Raw genomic sequence first — 5,863 nt, 5'->3', positions numbered from 1 at the left:
ATAAACCCTTATCTTACATTTGATCTCACTGAGCAACCAAGAGTTAAGGGTGCTCAGGGGCCCAGCAGTGGCAGCTTGGTGGAACCTGGAATTGAACCAACAACCTTTTGATCTGCAGTCCTTAACCACTAAGCTACCACATCACAAGATGTATACAAGGGTATCAATGAATGAATGGATCTGATTTTGGATAAATAAGGAAGGAGTTGTTGGATGTTTACTCTTTTAGGGATGTGAGAATTGCTCGTCTCATCACGTCGCATGTTGAGTAAAAGTTTTTATTCCCCTTTCAGTCTCCAGCACTAACGGCTGTTCCGGTGATAAATAGTTCGATTTTGTCTTGCATGTTTGTCATTTTCAGTTCCAAAAAATAATTTTTCAACAGACAAATCCTGCAGGTGAACTTTGTCTGCTTCTTCAAGATGCAGGAACTGCTGATTTTCTGTATCGAATGACCCTGACAGTGAATACTTCAGACTATTTAAAAAAAAAAAGAAAAAGAAAAATTAAAAAAAAAAAAAGGATTTATTTATTTATTTATTTATTTATTTATTTATTTAATGTATTTATATTTAAATGATTTACATATAATACCATTTCTTTTTTTAAACACTTAAAAATTCCTTTATTTTAAATATTATTTAAAAAAAAAAAACCCTATATATACACACTACATTTTAGAAAAAGAAATAAAAAAATAAAAAAAAATTCCAAGCATATAAGGTTTTTTTTTGTTGCTATTTTTCATGTTGAATGTACCTATAGTTTGGGAATTTAAGTATATTTTTTTCCTGCTGTTTTTCTGAGGTGTTCTGCTCCAGAGTCTCTCCAGTAGATTACACACTGTTTGTGTTACGTTAAAGCTATACAATCATTGTGTCCAGTTTGAATCCCTTACACGTGCTGAATAAAAAAAAGCAAACCTTGTCCTTCCTTTCAAATTCTAGCTTTTAATGTTCGTCAGCAACATTTAACACACCTCTATGTCCTTTTCCGATGAGCTTTAAACCTTTAAAGGCGATACAAACTTTTGCACTCCCCAGTCAGTAATAACAACTCTAATCATTCTACTCGCTTGCAAAAAAACAAATAAAAATAAAAAATCAGACACATTTTACTTTTAGCATTTTTTTTTTTAATTAATTTTTTTTTTTTTCGTAATCAGACGCTTCTTTCACAAGGACAAAAGTCATAACTTAAACATCTTACAGAATAATGCACAATAGACATTACAAATCAGGCTCCAAAAAAATAAATAAAAATAAAAATAAAAATAAAAACAAAAACAAAACAAAAAAAAAACAAGAGAGTGGCTCTAATGGGAGAACGTTTCCACAAAATACACAGGTTTTGAGTGAAGTTGGTGTTTCTGTTGTGCCTGTACCTTAATCATTTGGGAAAAACAGAGCAGAATTTCATTTTAAAAATAGCACTTAATCTTAAAATTACCAGAAAAACAAAAAAAAAAAAAAACAAAAGGTATGCCAGTCTCACACAAAAGAAGGAAACTGGCAGTGACACCGAAGCATGCTGTCAGAGCATGCAACAAAATATCCACACTGAACATTAAACAATATCAGGTCACTAACTGAATACATGGAATGCGTGGTCGTGTTATTTTTATGTTTTTATGTTACTTTTTAAAATGTTCATTTATCAGGGTGAAGGCAACGTCTAGCCCTTAAACAGGCCTCATGCACCACAAAGCTGAGACTTACTCACTTATTACAGTGTGAACAGGTGGGTCACATGACCTGCGTCTCTGATCGGTTTAATCAGCCTGGCCAGATAGTGGCATGGAGCAGGAGCAATGAGTGTGTGATAAATAATTCTGCTTTTATCATAAGAATGTCTTTTATATAACTTTTTAATCTTTTAAATAACCTCCAGAAAGAAGGAAAAAATCAAAATCAAGTCAATTCGGTGTGATGATTTACTTTATATTAGTGTTCATAAAGGCTACATAACACCAGTTACCCCTTCATAAACTCTGCTTTTGTCAATTTGCTATAATACTTTACTTAATATTTGGGTTTATAAAGGCTACGTAAGACCCTTCATGACTCCTGCCATAAACCTCATGATCATTTATAAAGCTGACAGATGTCAGCTGTTATGAACTCTGCTTTTAACGGGGAAAAAAACTCTGCTTTTCTCAATTTGGTAGGATACATAATATTAGTGTTCATAAAGGCTACATAAAACCAGCAGAAACCTTTCATAAACTCTGCTTTTGCCAATTTACTATAATACTTTATTTAATATTAGTGTTCATAAAGGCTACATAACACCAGTTCATAAACTCTGCTTTTGTCAATTTGCTACAATACTTTATTTAATATTAGTGTTTATAAACGCTACATAACACCAGGACAAACCCTTCATGACTCCTGCTGTAAACCTTATAATCATTTATAAAGCCTTATTTCAACCAGTGTCAGCTGTTATAAACTCTGCTTTTGTCAATTTGCTATAATAATTTATTTAATATTAGTGTTTATAAATGCTACATAACACCAACATAAACCCTTCATGACTCTTGCCATATATTCATGACCTCATGCTCATTTATAAAGCCTCATTTCAACCAGTGTCAGCTGTTATAATCTCAGATTTAATGTCAATTTAGAAGGATACTTTACTTAAAATTAGTGTTTATAGAGGCTACATAAGACCAGCATAAACCCTTCATAAACTCTGCTTTTGTCAATTTGCTTTAATACTTTACTTAATATTAGTGTTTATAAAGGCTACATAAGACCAGCATAAACCCTTCATGACTCCTGCTGTAAACCTCACGATCATTTATGAAGCCTCATTTCAGCAGATGTCAGCTGTTATAAACTCTGCTTTTGGGGGAAAAACTCTTTTTATCAAAAAAAAGCTTTTTATCAATTTAGTAAGCCTCATTTCAACCAGTGGCAGCTGTTATAATCTCTGATTTGTCAATTTAGCAGGATACTTTACATAATATTAGTGTTCATAAAGGCTACATAACACCAGCATAAACTTTTCATAAACTCTGCTTTTGTCAATTTTCGATAATACTTTACATAATATTAGTGTTTATAAATGCTACACAACACCAGCATAAACCCTTCATGACTCCTGATGTAAACCTTATAATCATTTATAAAGCCTTATTTCAACCAATGTCAGCTGTTGTAAACTCTGCATTTGTCAATTTGGTATGATACTTTACTTAATATTGGTGTTCATAAAGCTACATAACATCAGCATAAACCCTTTATAAACTCTGATTTTGTCAATTTGGTATGATACGTTACTTAATATTAGTGTTCATAAATGCTACATTACACTAGCATTACACCCCTTCATAAACACAAAATACAGAAATGTGTTAATGTGGTCCATGCTGTTCTGGGATCCTGGGACTTGTTAGCAAGTACTATTTAATGCTGTGATTAGCACTGCTTAATAAATGATTTATACATTGTCAATGAATGTGTTATGAAGGCACCCTTCAAATACTGTACATACCGTCTGCCTATATACGGACATGTCAGGTGTTTTTATATCATCCTGTCAGAGCAACTTGTGGCAATATACAAAAGCTGATATGAAATGTTTAAGACAGGATTACGTCAGTCTTGTGATGTTAAAGAAAAATGATGACAAATGTCATAACATGATTATAACACTTTTTTCCCCCCTTAAAGTTGTTCTAAGCAAGCTGTCACAAAACCAGAGCTTACTCCAGTGCAATTAACTGTCATAAACTGATATGAATATGGATTATGACAGGATTATGTCAATCTTATGACACAGGGTGTTGTCAAAGCAAGTGCAAAATAAACACGATATGTAGTGTTTTTTTTCTGTGTACTGATTTTGTTACATAACTCCACATTATGGAATATAATAAAGTGTAATATCATGGTTATAAATGGTTATAACACTTTTTCCAATGTCACGTTTTTATCTAAATAATGCTGGAAATAACCAGAATTAAAATGTAACGTGGTCTGTGTCCTGTGTCATAATGATTTTTAAAATTTAATGCGTAGCATGCACTGTTATTTTCTGTCACTTAAAACGAACTGTTATAACAGTTATTTTTTATGTTTATGAAAAGATTAAGTCAGTCATGTGATCACTGTAAAGCTTTACATCGTGCAAAGCAGCTTTAATAGAGGAGCAAGAACTAATGTTGAAGATGGTCATGCATTGCTTTATCGCTGGGAATAAACTGTTATGACAGTTTATGTTATTACAGTTCTTATCACTTATTAAATGTAATAGCATGATTATGTCAATCTTATGATATGTGGTTCAGGAAAAGAAATTTGAACTAGAGATAAAGCAAAATGGATGTGTACCATAGACTGATATTGTGTTAGATCACCGAAAATAAGCCATTATGACATTATGTCTTATAGTATGTTTATGACATGATTATGTCAGTCTTATGGTATGTGGTAAGCATAGATGAACTAAAATTAAAGTGTGAGTTTGGATGCCATGTCTTGTTAAATCAGTGGAAACAAACTGTTATGACAGTTATTATCACTTATGACATGTTTATGACATGATTATGTCAATCTTATGATACATGGCTTAAGTAAAGCAATTTCAACCAGAAAGTCGCTAACATTAATGTATAACATTAGCTGTCATTTATTGTGATATCATCGAAAATAAACAGCTGTGACAGATATTAACCTCCATGATGTTTTTATGACAGGTTTATGTCAGTCTTAGGAATTTTAACTCGAGACCAATCAAAACACTGTAATGCTCTAAATCTGTAATGTTCTGTCATTGCTAGAGATCAATCAAAATAAACAGACAACATGAGCTGTAATGTTTTGTTATTAAATTAAAAAGAAACTGTTATATCTATGATATGCTTATGGCAGGATTATGTCAGTCTTATGACACATGGTTCATATGAAGCCATTTTAACTAGAGACCAATCAAAATGAAAGCTGTAATGTTTTGTTATTAAATTAAAAAGAAACTGTTATATCTATGATATGTTTATAGCAGGATTATGTCAGTGTTATGACACATGATTCAGGTAAAGCCATTTTAACTAGAGATCAATCAAAATGAACAGACAACATGAGCTGTAATGTGTTGTTATAAAATAAAAAAGAAACTGTTATATCTATGATATGTTTATGGCAGGATTATGTCAGTCTTATGACACATGGTTCAGATGAAGCCATTTTAACTAGAGATCAATCAAAATAAACAGACAATAGGAACTGTTTGGTTATTTCAAAAACTGTTATATCTATGATATGTTTATGGCAGGATTATGTCAGTCTTATGACAGAGGGATAAGGTGAAATGTTTTTTTTTTGTGCCTATTTAAGGGCTCAAGTGGCCTTCGGGTAAAATGTCAGATTAAGAATCGAAGCCTTTCAGGTTCTCCCATAGTCTTAAGCGGTCAGATCACTACTCATCTAAACAGTCACGATGCACAGACAAAGACGTTCACATTAGACAGGGCAACAGCGATCTCTGAGCTTCTAACGGGCCATTGACTTTAACTTTACTTTATTACTGCCACGAAGATGGAGTTACAGCAAGATGTAAGATTTGTGACCACTGATCGACTTACTGTAGAGCAAAGTCTATTGAGTGATGACTTACTCATGAACAGGATTTATGAAAAGAATAAAGAGATAAAAGCCAGAGAGAGAGGGAAAGAAAAGGGAAGTAGAGAGCGCTTTAAGCTTTAGTGAGAAGAAAATATAACGAAGGAAAGAGGCGAAGACAGACCGGCAAAAAAATCTAAACCGTACTTCTAGAAATTTTTTACTAAAATAGATGAGAATGTTGTTTTGGCTGCGTGGGGAAAAACAAACTAAGGAATACAGTGTGATCTTGCCCA

General features: G+C 32.6%; 1 protein-coding gene across 2 annotated transcripts in view; it reads right to left on the bottom strand.

Moving 5' to 3' along the window:
* Positions 1–1,217: 1,217 nt before the first annotated feature.
* The window catches only part of LOC131342196 (potassium voltage-gated channel subfamily D member 3-like), a 110,425-nt gene continuing 105,779 nt past the window's right edge, over positions 1,218–5,863 (bottom strand). For both annotated transcript variants that reach the window (XM_058372873.1, XM_058372874.1), the window contains exon 7: positions 1,218–5,863. This exon is cut by the window's right edge and continues 619 nt beyond it. The gene's annotated coding sequence lies outside the window, so the exon portion shown is untranslated.

The sequence above is a fragment of the Hemibagrus wyckioides genome, linkage group LG21 (genome assembly GCF_019097595.1).
Source record: "Hemibagrus wyckioides isolate EC202008001 linkage group LG21, SWU_Hwy_1.0, whole genome shotgun sequence".
In the NCBI taxonomy this organism is placed as follows: Eukaryota; Metazoa; Chordata; class Actinopteri; order Siluriformes; family Bagridae; genus Hemibagrus; species Hemibagrus wyckioides.
This window is presented reverse-complemented; position numbering and strand designations above follow the sequence as displayed.